The sequence below is a fragment of the Phyllostomus hastatus genome, unplaced genomic scaffold, assembly GCF_019186645.2.
Source record: "Phyllostomus hastatus isolate PE091 unplaced genomic scaffold, TTU_PhHast_1.1 phas_contig_150, whole genome shotgun sequence".
Classification (NCBI taxonomy): domain Eukaryota; kingdom Metazoa; phylum Chordata; class Mammalia; order Chiroptera; family Phyllostomidae; genus Phyllostomus; species Phyllostomus hastatus.
The window spans coordinates 1-17296 of NW_025333611.1; the positions used below are offsets into that span (position 1 = coordinate 1).

Sequence of the window (17296 nt, forward strand, 5' to 3'; positions counted from 1 at the left end):
GTATTAGGCAGCATTTGCACTGCAAGCAGGACTTGGAGATAAGAATTCACATGACATGCTGACAGAGGCTCAGACACTGAACACAGATTCCCCAGGAGCATGAGGGGCAGTGGGCAACACCAGAGCCTAATGGGCCTTAAGAATCAGTGAGGAGCTGGACATGGATGTAACAGGTAGTGGGAACTCATCACTGTGGTTTTCTTTCCCTTCCTCTGCCTCAATCCCAGGTATGTGAACTGTGCCCGGGATGATGAAGAGCAGAACCTGGTGGCCTTTCAATACCACAAGCAGATTTTCTACCGAACCTGCCGGGTCGTCAGGCCAGGCTGTGAGCTGCTGGTCTGGTGCGGGGACGAGTATGGCCAGGAGCTGGGCAGCAAGTGGGGCAGCAAGTGGAAGAGAGAGATCGCGTCCGGGAGAGGTGGGCACCACTGTTCTACAAAACAGAAAGAAATGAGAGAATTCTCCATAGAAGTATCCATGATCCAACTCTTAACTAGAGTAAAATCCACTCTAAAGTCAGTAAAGTTTCAACTCAGATGCTTCAGAAATTCACAATTCATTCATATGCCTTTTTGACTCTTAGGCAAAATTTTTATATTATTTTTAAAATATTTCATGAACAAAATACACAACTGCATATAGTACTAAAAGACTGAAGCGCAAAAAAAAGTTTTCAAGTACTAACCAGTTCTCTCACTAAGGCAGTTTTTCTGACACTTTTATAGCTGTTTCTTCTAAGTTTCCTCCATACTTCTAAAAACATTTTTGTTTATAGGCATTCATTATTTTTTAAAGATTTTATCCTGGCTGGTGTTGCTCAGAGTATTGAGCACCAGCCTATGAACCAAAGGATTACCAGTTTGATTCCTAGTTGGGGGCACATGCCTGGGTTTTGGGGCCAGGTCCCCAGTAGGGGGGCATGTGAGAGGCAACCACACATTGATGTTTCTCTCCCTCTCCCACCCTCCCTTCCCCCCTTTTCTGAAAATAAATAAATACATAAATCAAATCTTTTTAAACAAGCTTTTATTTATTTTTTACAGAGAGTGGAAAGGTGGGAGAAAGAAAAACCAATGTGCAAGGGAAACATTAATTGGTTGTCTGTGGCATGCCCCCAACCCTGGCATGTGCCCTGACAGAATGGAACTTGTAACCTTTCAGTTTTCAGACAACACCCAAAGCACCAAGCCACACCATTCAGGCAGGGCACATTTGTTCACCATTTCAGTGAATTGTCAGGTAGGATCCTACTCTGAGGCACACACGGTCCTGGGACCTGGAAATACAGATTAACATGAGGGTGAGAATCACTGTTCTTGAGGAGCTGACCAATAAAGGAGGGAAACCCAGGCACACGTGCTTGCATGTGCATAACACTACACAGTGGTTAGTGCTTTGAAGAAAACTAATCCAAGACAAGTGCCAAGAGATCAGTGTGAGGGGAGGTAAGGTGTGGCACATGGTCCAGGAAGGGCTCCCTCAGGAGAGAACATTTACAAAAATACCTGCAGGCAGAGGGAGCAGCTACTGCAGGGAAGAAAAACAGTGAGGCGTTGAATTGGCTGAGGGTCATTCAGGTCTCATCTCGGCCTAGAGGGTAAGAACAGAGATCAGACAGATGCTTAAGAGCCCGAGAATGCAGTGCTGATGACCAGAGTTGAGACACTGGGCACTTTTCTGAGTGCAAGTGTGCAGTCGTCAGCTGCAGAGTGGTGTGTTCTCTGTTCTGATCATGCTTTGTTAATTTTTAGAAAATAAATGCCAGTGGGGAATCCCCTCAGAGATTATTTCCTCTCCAAGTGAGAGCACATGGTGGATTGGCCAGAGAGCAACAGGAGTCAGGCATGTAAGACGTGTGGTTGGAGAAATATTTTTAAACAGGACTTACCAGGATATTTGAAATGGACTAACACTGAATGAAATGAAGCACAAATATTTGGTGTGAGGCTTGAGGAATGACTTCCTTTTTAAGATTTTATTTATTTTTAGAGAGGAAGAGGAAGAAAGACAGGGAAACATCAATGCATGGTTGCCTCTCACATGCCCCCTGCTACTACTGAGGACCTGACCCACAGCCCAGGCACATGCCCTGACTGGGAATCTAACCAGTGAGCCCTTGCTTCACGAGCAGGCACTCAATCCACTGAGTCACACAAGCAAGAGCAGGAAAGATACTATTTTATAGTTTTGAAAAACTGAAAGAGATCCAATTCCTAGTTTTATTTAATATGACGTAGAGGGGAAAGGTCACTGCAGTTCAGGGAGTGAAATTGCCTCTCCTGCTACTCGAAAGTTCCCAGTCTGAGCAATGTTAGCAAAGACCCTTCATGTAGGCTTTCTGGAATTCTGAAGAAGGTGCACTGCATAAAAATAAAAAGAAAGAAAGACTGGGAGTGCACACTTTGTGGGAGACGGAGCTTGCATTGTCACCACAATAAGAAGGATTCATGGGGCAGGTCTTACCAGGAGACAAGTCATATGGCCCAGGCATTCTCATCAACATCTGCCCTGACCAAAACTTTCTCTTTCAGCAGAACCAAAGCCAGAGGTGCACCCATGTCCCTCCTGCTCTCTGGCCTTCTCCAGTCAGAAATTCCTCAGCCAGCACGTGAAACTCAATCATCCCTCTCAGATTCTCCCTGGAACATCTGCAAGAAAACACCTCCAAGCAGAGGACCCCTGTCCAGAGGATCAGAATCAGCAGCAACAACATACTAGTACACACAGCTGGAATGATAAAGCTGAAGGTCAGGAAGTCAAAGAAAGGTCCAAACCTTTGCTTAAAAGGATCAGTCACAGGACATTCTCAAGACCCTTTTTCCAACCTTCCAAAGAACAAATGACAAGTTCTAGTGAGCATGAGAGGATGATGGAGGAAGAGCCCCGCATAGGCCAGAAAGAGAGTCCAGAGGACACAGGGAAATTATTTGTGAAAGCTGGAATGTCAAAAATTTTAAGAGTCCAGCACGGTGCGTGCTGGCAAGGCTTCAATGATGGATCACATCTCATCGCACACCAGAAGACACACTCAGGAGAGAAGCCCTATATTTGCAGGGAGTGTGGGCAAGGCTTTACAGACAAGTCAAATCTCATCACACATCAGAGGACACACTCTGGGGAGAAGCCCTATGTTTGCAGGGAGTGTGGGCGAGGCTTTACAGACAAGTCAGATCTCGTCAAACACCAGAGGACACACTCAAGAGAGAAGCCCTATGTTTGCAGGGAGTGTGGGCGAGGCTTTGCACAGAAGTCACATCTCATCACACATCAGCGGACACACTCTGGGGAGAAGCCCTATGTTTGCAGGGAGTGTGGGCGAGGCTTTGCACATAAGTCAGGTCTCAACAGACACCAGAGGACACATTCAGGGGAGAAGCCCTATGTTTGCAGGGAGTGTGGGCGAGGCTTTACAGACAAGACAGTTCTCATCAGACACCAGAGGACACACTCTGGGGAGAAGCCCTATGTTTGCAGGGAGTGTGGGCGAGGCTTTACAGACAAGTCAGATCTCGTCAAACACCAGAGGACACACTCAGGAGAGAAGCCCTATGTTTGCAGGGAGTGTGGGCGAGGCTTTGCATGGAAGTCAAATCTCATCTCCCACCAGAGGACACACTCTGGGGAGAAGCCCTATGTTTGCAGGGAGTGTGGGCGAGGCTTTACACAGAAGTCACATCTCATCACACATCAGCGGACACACTCTGGGGAGAAGCCCTATGTTTGCAGGGAGTGTGGGCGAGGCTTTGCACATAAGTCAGGTCTCATCAGACACCAGAGGACACATTCAGGGGAGAAGCCCTATGTTTGCAGGGAGTGTGGGCGAGGCTTTACCTGGAAGTCAAATCTCATCACACACCAGAGGACACACTCTGGGGAGAAGCCCTATGTTTGCAGGGAGTGTGGGCGAGGCTTTACAGACAAGTCAGTTCTCATCAGACACCAGAGGACACACTCAGGAGAGAAGCCCTATGTTTGCAGGGAGTGTGGGCGAGGCTTTGCATGGAAGTCAAATCTCATCTCCCACCAGAGGACACACTCAGGAGAGAAGCCCTATGTTTGCAGGGAGTGTGGGCGAGGCTTTGCATGGAAGTCAAATCTCATCTCCCACCAGAGGACACACTCAGGAGAGAAGCCCTATGTTTGCAGGGAGTGTGGGCGAGGCTTTGCATGGAAGTCAAATCTCATCTCCCACCAGAGGACACACTCTGGGGTGAAGCCCTATATTTGCAGGTGAAGTGAATGAATCATTACCATTAAATCACATGTCAATAGCCCTCAGACGTCTATGGAACCTTACTCTCCCCAAGATGGTAATTAGTACAGAAGTCACTGGTTAAACAAACCCTCCAGTTTCATGACAAGAGATGAGATGGACAAATAGTTCCATGAGTAATATGGGGATATCAGCACCAATCTCTTTCATGGTTTTTCGATGGCCTTTTCTGGAGTTTTGTCTCCATACAAAAATGAAGCCCACATCCCTCTCTCAGCCACAGAAATTCAACCCCTACAAATGGGTGAGTCTGGAGCCAGTCTACTTTGGTTACTGCCCAGAGAGAGGGATTTGAGACAGACTCACCAGAGAAGGGAATTCCCCAGACTCCTGGGAAGTGGGGCCTTTTCTCTTAATAGGCTCCCTACCCTCCTCCCTTGGCTTCTTTCGGCTCTTCTAGTTTCCTACAACCTCCGAAGCCTCAGAGGTGAACAGGACGGGGGGGGATGTATGCTAGTGCACGGGAGTGAGCTTGGCTCAATCTGAGCACCTGGTCTTTCTCACTCTCCTTGCTGCCCCTTCAGAGTCAGCATTTCCTCGTGCACAGCATGCACTGGTGTGTGAGGATAGATGGTAAGCCAAGGCAGGGAGGACAAGGAAGACAGGTCTTACCCACTAACTCAGCAGTCCTGAGCCTGGTCCAATTCTATTGCTAGATGGTGCAGCATCACAAGAAACTCCATGCTAACACATGGAAGTTCTAGGTATCATTTCCACCCTCTGGGAAAGAAAGGCTTTCAGACTATTCATCCCAAGGCCTAGAAGATGGGAGGGGGTCCACAGCACTCAAGGAAGGACCCGTAAAACAAAAATAGGCTAACCGTTTGCCTCTGTCAACTGTCTGTTTTATGAAGCGTCCCTAATGTTTACAGAAAGAGCCCATAGATAACTTTGGGTAACCGTTCTAACTTTAACTGTCTCCTGTCTCGTATGTATTTGACAAGATGACCAAATGGGGTCTGAAGCCAGATAAGGATTTGGGCTACCGACGCCCACACATACCTATGTTTGAGTAGTCTCATCCCCCGTGGAAGCTGGTACCACTTTTACCTGTCAATCAATATGTAAGTTCTTTGCCCCCATCGCACCAACTATATAAGTTCTCAGGACAAAGGACCTGGTGCTCTTGCCATCCAACTTCTTGCCTTTCACTCCCATCTCAGCAAGACCTATCCTCTTCCATGAGAACATATCACTAACAAACCCTGTTTTCACACTAATACACTTGCTGATCTGTAATCCTTTAGTGCATTGGCAAGAAGAACCGAGTTTCTCCTGTGACAGGTGCACCCAGTCTGCAAATGGCATTCATGAAGCCTGCAACACAGGAGCTTCTGTAATGCACTCTCCTTGTACCTGGGTCCCAAGGGCTGAATACACCACTGACACCATCTTGAAATTAGTACTTACTGTATCTTTACACTTTTCTTTGTGAGGTCAAGACTGATGAGATAATGGACATGCACACTGTTGGTCATTCCTGGCCACCCATTCACAGATAATGTCCACAATGGCCCAGGAGGACAAAATTCCAGTGGGCCTAATGGTGGGAGTCCAGCAAGACTGAAGGTGAGAACGGGGTAAACATCTGCATCTGCATAAGCATAAGGAAGGGTGCTAACAGCTCCCAGAGATCACACTTTTCTTAGAACCAGAGCTGAATTCAATACACAGAGATGGCAATTAGTGAGGACCCCATCATACCCTCTCCTGCATGAGGGACACGACCTAAGTATGACCCACCCTATTCCTGCTGGAGTAGGTTCACCAAAGGGGGACACCCACCCCCATGACCAGGAACAATGACCTTTCTGTCCTCCCAGTGCCAGGCTTGTGAAGAAGAGTGTCTACATAAACTATGTGGATTTCAATAATAAATACCCACTATTATGTTCTTTTATGCTTTTTTAAAGGAAGGTGTATTTCTTGGGTTTTGTTTCCCTTCCCTGTTTCTCCCCCACCACCACAGTCCAGAGAGAACACCATAAACTCAATATTCTGTGGCTTTCAAGCATGGGCCATGGGGGAGGGGCGGAGTCCTGGTGTATTGGCGGCAGAGGGGCTGGCATTGAATATAGTGGTAAGGGGAACCCACAGACTGCCACATGATGCTCACCACCCGCAACACCAGGACAGACCCTGGAGTTCTCCCAGAAGGCTTAGTGATTCAAGATGAGTAGAGAGGTCTGTTCCCTCTCTCTCCCCTTCAGCAGCAAACCACATTCCTAGTATAGCTGTCAGCCTCCAAGGTACCCCCCAAATGCACATGCCCTTGTATACTCCCTCCTTCACACAACCAAGCTGATCTGTGTTATGAAAATGTTGTGTGGCTCTCAAAGCTAAGTGAGAAAGAGAGACTTTTATTTGAGCCTTGCTTGCATAGTTCACAGAATCTTAGACCACCTTGTGCAGGGAGCTGGGTGTTTACACACACATACCCCTTGCCCACCTGGCAGTCGCTGGCAATCACCATCCTTGTGTTGAAGTGCAGGCTCCAAGAAGTGACTGCAGCCTGACATCTGATGGATTCCTAGCCTCTTGCCCTTGCCCAGAAGCTGGTTGTCTAATGGGGAGGATGGTCCTTCTAGGTGGGTGCCTCAGGGCTTCCTCATCTGCTCTCTGGGTGGCACTGGGTGGATGAGCCAAACCTGCCTCTGATCCCCAGAGCAGAGCACTGCATGTCTGTCTATAGAGCATGCCCATGTACAGCCCGATGGTTCAAGGTGACGAGTTATGTTCTGCAGTGACAGTTGGACTCACACTCACTGACAGCAACAGCCACCCTCCCGCCTCCAGCCTGACCATGTCCAGCAGAGGCCAGTACACATGCCGTGAACTGTGTTCACTGGTGGCTTGTGTGTCACTATGTTGGGCCGCAGTGTTGCCTGGGCCTGTGGTCCTCAGTCAGGTGGCTCATTAGAACCCTCTGGACTTCACTGGGACACACCAACTGACTCTCTGTCCCAGGGTAGGGGCAGCCATCTCTGGCCTGGGCAGTGACTCAAATGGGGAAACAAGTAAAGCAGGCAGTGTCCATGACAAACTCCGAATGTGGCTGCTCTGAGGTCAGGAGAGAGACTCTGACTCAAACCACAAATTCCCATCACAGTGGCATCAAGGATAGGCACAGGCATCCTTCCTGTGACAGTCCAGCCACTGTGACTCGTGAGCCTCCCTGTGGTCGGTGCTTCTCCAGACAGCAGCCAGACCAGATCTCAGGTCTCTGCTCAGGGTCTTGGCTGACCAAGACGAAACATCAGTTCTAGGTTACTGAGCAGCATGTGCAGCATGTTTTACCTGAATGGTCTCAAGTCTATGAGGCAGAAGCACCTTCAGCCACGTGCCCGGAAATGTTAGCAAGATGGATCAAGAGCACAACTGCACTGTGGCTCTGGCACACAGTCCAGGCCCAGAGGCCCGGCTGCCAGGCAGCCCAGCAGCAGCACCAGGCACACAGCTTCACCTGTCTTTCTGCTCTGTCTTCCTGGGCCTGAGTTTTGTCCTCCTGGTAGCAAGGGGCCCCTGCACTTCCAGCATCACATTCATCTCATCCCAGAGACTGGAAGGTAGGAGAGCGGAAGTCAGTTTCTTTTGAACTGGGAGGCCACTACTGCTGGGCTTGTTACAGTTGGGAAGCCCTCCCCACTCTGGATGAAGCTGTAGTTTATATCCTTTGATCCCAAGACAGAGATGCCAGGACACAGACAGAGAATGGCATGAGTTTGTGCCCTTGTTCCAGTGACGGAGATGTGAAAGCACGTCTGGACACAACTCTCTCGTCTAAATGGTCCCGAGCAGTAAACCCAGCTCTGCCCCCAAGATGATGAACAGATGTCGGGGTCTCACCTGGGGCTGTTGGGCATTCCACCTGGACTCTCCTGAAGACTGCACAGGCCTGGCTCAGGACAGAGAAATTTGCTCCCCTCGGAAACACAGTCAGAGGGGCTCTGACAGGAAGGTAGTGGTGGTGGTAGGGGGGACTGGCAGCAGAGGACACTCCAGGCCTGACTTCTGGCTCCACTCCCAGCCCTGCAGGGCTGATAGCCAGACTCGGGGCCTGAGGGTGTGCAGTCTTGGCACAGCCTCTTATAGACACTGCAGCCTCCTCCTTCTGCCAGCGGACCACCTGGGATCAGGGCTGTGAGGTGTTCGGCCCCTGCTGGAGGATCAGTGCTCCTTGTCTGACTGGACTCTGGGTCTTGGGATGGGATGAAGCTGACTGTCAGCCAGGAGCCTGTGAGGAGCCACCCAGCCCCTGATCCCTGGCTCCCAGCCCTACCCCTGCCAACACCCCTGACTGTGGGTTCTCTCTGCCAAGCATCTCACTTGGGTGTATTGGTATTTTTTTTCTTTGTCAATATCAGCCTGACATCTGATCTCAGGAGCTGCAGGGATTCTATACTCACAGGGTGATATTTCTTGGCTAGTTTTGGCAGGGTTTTATTGCCCATGTCGTTATATTAGTGCAAACCTACTGTACATGTGGTCTCCCATGATCTTCCTTAATTGACTATGAGGGAAGGGGGTCCCACAATGCTGGTTTATTATAATGCTATTATAATGAGGCAGGGGTCATGTAGAGTCTTCTGCACAGATGCAGTTATGATTCGCCATGATTCAGCACTTTCCCAGAAAGCAGGAACAACTGGTCTCAGAACACAGTCTCTGTCCTGTACCAATGTCCTTTATCTTGTCCCTGGAGCACCTCCGGAGTTTCCTCCTGACTATCTCCTGCCTCAAACCCAGGCATGTGCTCTGACTGGGAATGGAGCTGGTGACCTTTTGGTTTGCAGGCGGATGCCCAGCCCACTGAGCCACACCAGTCAGAGCCATTGCTTGTCTTGCACGTGGCTTGACCAGGGATCAAACCTGTAGCTTTGTTTACCCCCCCCAAAAAAACCCTGTAGAGATATAAAAACTTCACATGAGCCCTGGCTGGTGTGGATCAGCAGACTGAGCACCAGCGTGAGAACCGAACAGTCATGGTTGGATTCCCAGTCAGGGCTCATGGCTGGGCTGGGGGCCAGATCCTCAGTTTGGAGTGTGTGAGAGACAACCGACCGATGTATCTCTTACACACATCAACACATCGATGTTTCTCTCCCTTTCTTTCTCCCTCCCCTACCCCCTCTCTAACAATAATAAATAAAATCTTTAAAAAATAAACTTAACATGCAGCAGCAAAATTGGATTCAGCATTTAGGGATGATCCACTACACCCAACGTTTCCTTCTGGTCTGCACCAAAGTGTTTTCCCAACGTGAACACCAGATGGCAGAAGAGAGGCGCATTGGGAACACTTTTTCAGTGATCATAGTGTACTGTAAAGCAAGTTTCAACAAACTTCAAAACATTGAAATTATGTAAAGCTGATTGTTGGCACTAATTTCGGTTAATCTAGAAATCAGTAACAAAAGGTTACCAAAAAGTCCTTATTTTTTAAAAGTGATGAAATGCACATCGAAATAATGTTGGATTCCACATTCCTAGATGATACAGTATACCCACCCACTTTTCCTGCGGACCTGCAATAAGGTGACATTCCCCAAAATGGCCACAAGATGGCAGCAGACACCGACTGATGCAATGCATATCCTACTGCTGGCCCGGCTGAAAAGTTCCCTTGCTTTTTACCCTGAGATGCAACGACAGACACACTTTTCATTGTCCCCGCCCGCCCCCCCCCCCACAACATAACTGCACAATGCCGTCACCGTTTTCTTCCTCTGCCCTCTGCCCCCTTCATGCCACTTCACCATTCCATCGTCCCACAACACTGTTCTCTTTTGGAGCAGAGAACTCTTCCAGGTGTCTTCTGCACTCTTCCAGGGAATGGAAATTTCTCTTCACAAAGAAACATTCAGAGAAATGAACTAAATGGCTGTGGGGAGGAGCAAGGTCTCCTGAGTACTGTGGAGCAATCAGGACTGCGCAGCCAGGCTGGAAGCGTTTTTCTTGGTCACCAAAGAGAAATGTGCTCTCTCACCTCATCCTAACCTTCCGTATCTTCTGCTGACAAATTCCCCGGACTCTTCCCCTGAGGCGGAGCTTTCAGTTGGTCTGATGGGGAGCAGTACCTGTCACCAGTAACCTGCTGGCTTTCTGAAAGGAGCTCCTACTGGAGGACACCCTCCAGAATTCACCACAAGGGCATCATCACTTCCTTTGGATGACGACCGCCCTTGGGAGGGGCGAGTGGTGGTTCCTTGGTTTGCCCACAATCTCTCACATTCCAGGTTGTTCTCAAACAGCAAAGACTCATCCCCCCCGACCCCCGCCACACACAATCTTCATGGAAATGAAACATTGTCCTTATGTTTCAGTGGAGAACCACTTGTGGAAATTCACTCATGAAGGGTCCCCACCATCCCACTTAACTCCTGTGGAGCCCAAATGGCAAAGCAATTAACATAACCAAGCTGGTGCAAATGGTTTTCAAAGCCTGATTAGGACACTTTGAACGTGTTGCCCATCTCCCGCCTGCCATGACGTGCTCTGTCCTCAGTGAACGTCTGCTGTTGAGGGCTCTCCACTGCACCTGGTCTGCCTGCCTGTGGGAGGAGGACTCTCCAGCATGAAACTTCGCAGTCCACTTCTGACACACTTCATCAGTCACAGCATCGTCTCCATACACACCACAGACCTTTTCTTGCCGTACAGTTGCCCCTGTACCTTCTTTGAAGTGACTAAGCCAAAAGGACCGAAAATGTTGCTTATGTTCATGCATACTCACTGCGGAAATGGCCAACCATACACTCACCACTTGTGGTGAGATTTTTTAATCACACACCCATAGGACACCTGTCACAATACAGTCTAACATGATGGGTTCGAATGAGGTTCAAAGACAAGTCATGGCATCCACCACAACCCCAACCCCGTAATCCTAACCCCTGAACCATGCCACGCACCAGACACCAGACTGAGTGCCCGAAGCCTGTCCCTGACTCTGGACATCAAACCGCAGAGAACACTGTGTCCTCCTATTTAAATGTGTAAGCCCTTGAAAGGTCATCATCTCATGTCTAAAACGATAAAGCAGGTTTCTGTGAAACAAGTTCTATTAAATCAAGCAAATTAAATAACGCAGTGATGACACACATAAGACTGAAATGCATGAGGCTGCTGCTGGCATATCAAGGCACACCCTTCCAAAGCAAAACTGATGAAAGTAAACAAATAAACATGATGTCCTCTTGATTAAAATATTCTGGGTAGCAGGAGAAGCTATTCTCAGAGTAAGAAGACCACGCACGGAATTGAAGAAAGTGCTTGCACATTATACTTTCAGTAAGACTCTTTCTTCCACAACAAAGAACTTTATGACTCATCAATGAAGAGACACCTATATTATTTTAAACATTTTATTTCTTTACTTTTAGAGAGGGGGAGGGAGGGAGAAAGAGAGGGAGAGAAACATCAGTGGGTGGTTGCCTCTCACGCGTCCCCTCCTAGGAACCTGCCCTGCAACCCAGGCATATACCCTTGACTGGGAATCCAACCGGAGATCCCTTGGGTTTACAGGCCGGTGCACAATCCACTGAACCACACCACCCAGGCAGGCATCTGTATTTTAAAAAACTTGAATAGTCCCTTCTAACGAGAAGACATTCATAGAAGTGGTAAAAAAAAATACCAGAGAAGATGTCCCATGGCTACATCACAGCACAATGCCCCTTCCCAGACACTACAAAGGCTATAATGAGAAAGCAAAACTGAGAAATGTTTATGATCACAAACAAAAATTAGAATGACTGACCATTTCTTTTGTAAATGTAAACTATTGCAAACCAAGCCCCTGGCTGGCGTAGTTCAGTGGATTGAGCGTGGGCTGTGAACCAAAGCATCGCAGGTTCAATTCCCAGTCAGGGCACATGCCTGGGTTGTAGACCACAGCCCCCAGCAACCGCACATTGGTGTTTCTCTCTCTCTCTCCTTCTCCCTCCCTTCCCTTTCTAAAAATGAATAAATAAAATATTTAAAAATATATATATAATGGTTTTTAAAAAAGAAAAAATAAAATAAAGAGTTATAAAAAAAAGCTATTGCAAACCTTTTATAAAATGATTTGGCATTTCCTCAAAAGAATTACCCTACTGTGTTCAATAACTCCACTTCGAAACACATACCTGAGAATTTGAAGACAGATGTTATAACAAACTTATACATGATTATTCTTAACAGCACTGTTAACAACAACCAAAAGGTAGAAATTATTCAAATGTCCATCCACAAGTAAATGAATACACAAAATTTGGTTATTCTGTCACCGAGAAGTTAGTGGACTTTTACTCAAGGCAGGTTTGCCCTGGCAAGGTGTCATACATGTAGATACTTGACTTTGTGCAGTAAAAATTTCATAACACAAACCTAGGGAATTTTGAGTTTGTATATTAAATGTAAGGACAGTGAAACAAAGAAAGGGCTTCAGAGAGAAGAGGCACAGTCAGAGCAACAAGAGTGAGCGTAGGTGGCACTGCCTCTGGGGAAACAGAAAAGTCAGATGCAAAGAAGGTCCTTGGAGACAGAATCGGGGTGACCCGGGACGAGCTGCCGCTGCCCACTGCTCCCTGGCTGCAAGTCCCACAGGGATAAGGAGATAAGGAGCAAACACAGTGAAGACACGCAGCAAAGAAGAGCAGGGAAGGCACATGTGTGCTCAACAAACAGTGCATGCTGGGTGCTCTGTCTTTAGGGTTTTACCTGTTTTCTAACGTTGAGGACTTTCGAGGAGGTCTCAGAAGAGTCAGCTCCACAGAATACTCAGCTTTCCAGGGGCGCCCTTTGATGTGCTGATGCAACACAGCGAGCACACAGAGTGGTCAGGGTCCTTCTCTGGTGAACTTCTCCTTCAGAAGAGTCACCAGAGAAGGGCTGGGACTGAGGTGGGTCTTCCCCTGCGTGGACTGAAACTTGTAAACCGTTTGCTCTCCAATGCCCTTGGTCAGGGAAGTTGGATCCTCAGACTTATGACCGGGCTGTACATCGCTGGCCTTATTTAGCTCTCAAACTCACTTTTCCCATTCCATTTGCCAAGGAATTTTCCTCGCTTTTTTACTAATCTGCCTAAACTCCATACACTTGGGGACTCACATTGGCATTGAATTTGACACAATGATCACCTGTGGGCAGACACCAGAGCCAAACTCAGGACCTTGGACACATACCTTTGACTCCAAAACCTGGACCCTGCAGTGGACCCAAACCAAAACCAGGACTCCGGGAGCAAAGCCCTGTGCCCACCCGACCCAGACCATGTGGTCCAAGGGCCAAACACCAGATGCCGGGGAGTGACATTGGACCCTTATAATGCCAGATTCCATACACCACAACCTAAATCTTCATCTGCACGTGGACCTTGCAGGCAAACCCAGGACACAATGCCACATCCTAAGAGGTGCAAGACTGCAGACACACAACCGAATACATTTTGACTCTGAGGCGCAGGCTCTGGACACAGGACGCAGATCTGTAACCAGGATGCCACGGCCAGAATTTGGAGTTGGGGCCAGATGCTGGGCCCCCGTTGCCAGAGGCCAGAGGCAGCAGCTGAACCAGATCTTCACACTGTAAACCACCTGTGATTCAGTATGATAAAACCTTTGTCTCTCCAAATGCAAACTTCAAAATTTTACCAAACCCAGCAACAATAGGCCAAAACACTGAGTGAACAAAAAGGATGCTGACCTTGCATGGCAGATGTCCATGATCTCTCAGCTGCAACAGCTTCAGGAGTTAGCGCTGTCTCACCATTCATTCCACACTGCCGGCTTTTCAAAACTGTGGGGAATTATTCTGGCCAAGATGGAGGCATAGGTAGACACACTGTGCCTCCTCACACAACCAAAATTAAGGACAACAAAAAATTTAGAAACAAAAAAAAATCTGATCTCACAGAAAATTGAACTGTACAGAAGTCTGACAACCATTCATCCTGACCGGTAAGAGGGGCAGAGTCCACGGCCTGTGGAGAGGGGGTTGCGGCAGGAGAAAGCGGTGCTTGGAGGTCCTGGGTGCACAGGCACAGGCTAGCAGACCCCGGCGCGGGGTGGCCACGGGCAGACCCAGTGAGGCTCGCAAGGCCACTGGCTGACCTTGGACACACATCCCCGCACAGATAGGCCAGATGAAAACAGGGAGCGAGACAGACCACGCAACCCAGGGCCCCAGTGCCTGGAAATAAAGCCTGAAAGCACCGATTGGAAACACTTGTTGGGGTTGAGGTGCCGGGAGAGACTGCCAGCCTCACAGGAGAGTTTGTTGCAGAGACCCACAGGGTCCTAGAACGTACACAAGCCCACCCACCTGGGAACCAGCACCAGAAGGGCCCAGTTTGCTTGTGGGAAGTGGCAGAAGGGACTGAAGTCTGACAGAGAGCGGAGCAAATGCAATTGTTCCCTCTTGGACCTCGCCCCCACATATAGCATCACAACCCAGCAATTGGGTTTCCCCGCCTAGATGAACACCTAAGGCACCACCCCTCATACATAACAGGTGCAACAAGACCAAAAACAAACAAACAAACAAACAAAAAAGTGGCTCAAATGGAAGAACAGATCAAAGCTCCAGAGCCAATACATCTAAGCAACCAAGAGACAGCCAACCTATCAGATGCACAGTTCAAAGCACTGGTGATCAGGATGCTCACAGAATTGGTTCATTTTGGTCACAAATTAGATGAAAAAATGAAGGCTATGCTAAGTGAAATGAAGGAAAATGCACAGGGAACCAATAGTGATGAGAAGGAAACTGAGTCTCAAATCAATGGAGTGGACCAGAAGGAAGAAAGAAACAACCAAACAGAAAAGAATGAAGGAACAAGAATTCAAAAATATGAGGAGAGGCTTAGGAACCTCCAGGACATCTTGAAACGTTCCAACATCTGAATTATAGGGGTACCAAAAGGAGAAAAAGAAGAGCAACAAAGTCCAGGAAGCTCAGAGAGTCCCAAAGAAGTTGGACCCAAGGAGGATCACACCAGGGCACATCATCATTACATTACCCGAGATTAAAATGAAGGAGAGAACCCTAGAAGCAGCAAGAGATAAGGCGACAGTCACCTCCGAAGGAGTTCCCAGCAGACTGTCAGCTGATTTCTCAAAAGAGACCTTTCAGGCAAGAAGGGGCTAGAAAGAAGTATTCCAGGTCATGAAAGGCAAGGACCTACATCCAAGATTGCTCTATCCAGCAAAGCTTTCATTTAGAATGGAAGGGCAGATAAAGTGCTTCTCAGATAAGGTCAAGTTAAAGGGGTTCATCATCACCAAGCCCCTATTATATGAAATGTTAAAGGGACTTATCTAAGAAAAAGAAGATAAAAAATATGAACAGTAAAATGATAGCAAACTCACAACCATTAACAACCACGCCTAAAACAAAAACTACAACTAAGCAAACATCTAGAACAGGAACAGAACCAAAGAAATGAAGATCACATGGAGGGTTAGCAACAGGGGAGTGGGAGGAGGGGAGAGGGGGAAAAGGTACAGAGAATAAGTACCATAGGTGGTGGAGGTAGAAAATAGACAGGGGGAGGGCAAGAATAATATGGGAAATGTAGAGGCTAAAGAACTTATGACACATGGACATGAACTAAAGGGGGGAAATGTGGGTGGGAGGGGGTGTGCAGGGTGGAGGGGAGTGAAGGGGGAGAAATGGGACAACTGTAATAGCATAATCAATAAAATATATTTTTTAAAAACACCTGTGGGGAATTAAAAAGGGATTGTTTTCCACCAACCCTGTTGGCTCTAATACCTGTGGGATAATAATTAAAATAACATAATCAGATCAATACAAGACATTCAACATTTAATCCATGCATGAGTACAAATGACTACCAGACAATGAGGTGATATCAGGTGTATAGGACCTTGGGGAGTATGGGGAAACAGGGTCTTATGGCAGTAAAGTGGGTGATTGACAGGTAATTTGCTGAAAAGTGCAGCATTCGTGGAATGTTCCTTTTTGTTAGACAATCCCACAAACTATAGGACACAAGCTAAATTAATAAACTCTTCCGAATTTCATCCATGTAATCATTCAGTTGAGAATAGGTTACTTTGCTTAAAATTGTTAAATCTTGTGGCAACAGCAGCAGACACAGCCTGAGGGAGCGACCAGCTCATTGCCCACAGGGGAGTCAAAGGACTGAGTGTCCCTGCCCAGTTCACTGTGGACCATCCTCTTCTGCCTGCAGCTGGCGGAGTACAGTGGAGCCCACGAGTGCAAGTCAGGTGACCGTGAAGCCACAACCAGGAGGCAACCCATGGCCACACAGGTGGGACAATGACACAGTCAGGACCTCAGTGCTGCTGGTACATCAGGTGGCCGGGATACGGTCACGTTTCAAACATCAGTGCAGTTAGGACATCAACCAGCAGGTGAACTGATGCAGGAGGACAAAGTAACAGCCAGGACACCGACACACACAGGACATTGACAAGGCCAAGACATCTACACAGAAAGGACAGCAGCGCAGCTCACATATTGACTTGGTCAAGGCATTGACTCAGAAAGTACGACAGGGACACCAAGGGACTGGGACATCGACAAAGATAGGAAAGTGGCACAGCCAGGAAATCCATGCAGGTGGGGCAGCGGCACAGCGGGGACATCAGTGCAGATGTGGGACATTGAAATGCAGGCCACAGAGCAGCACGACCTCTACATCAACACAGACAGGACAGCGATGTGAAAGGGACACAAACACAGGCAGGACAGCAGCACGGCCAGGACATCAGGCAGAGGGGACCTGGACACAGTCACGATTTCAGCGAGGCTGGGACATTAGTGTGGCAAGGACGTGGCCATGGGAGGGACATCGATGCTGACAGGATGTCAACACACACAGGACATTGGACCGCAAAGACATGGACACGGCTGAAACATGAACACAGGTCTGGCCAACAAGAAGCACCTTGTTACCTGACATAAAGACTCCGCTGTTGTATGTGGGGGAGAGAAGGGAAAATGAACTGCAAAGTCCGTTTATATGAAAGTAATAACATCCATGACTAA

The 17296-nt window shown here is 48.1% G+C and overlaps 1 pseudogene; it reads left to right on the plus strand.

The window, feature by feature from the left end:
• The first annotated feature begins 227 nt into the window (after positions 1-227).
• LOC123807683 overlaps positions 228-17296 on the plus strand; it is a 41107-nt pseudogene continuing 24038 nt past the window's right edge.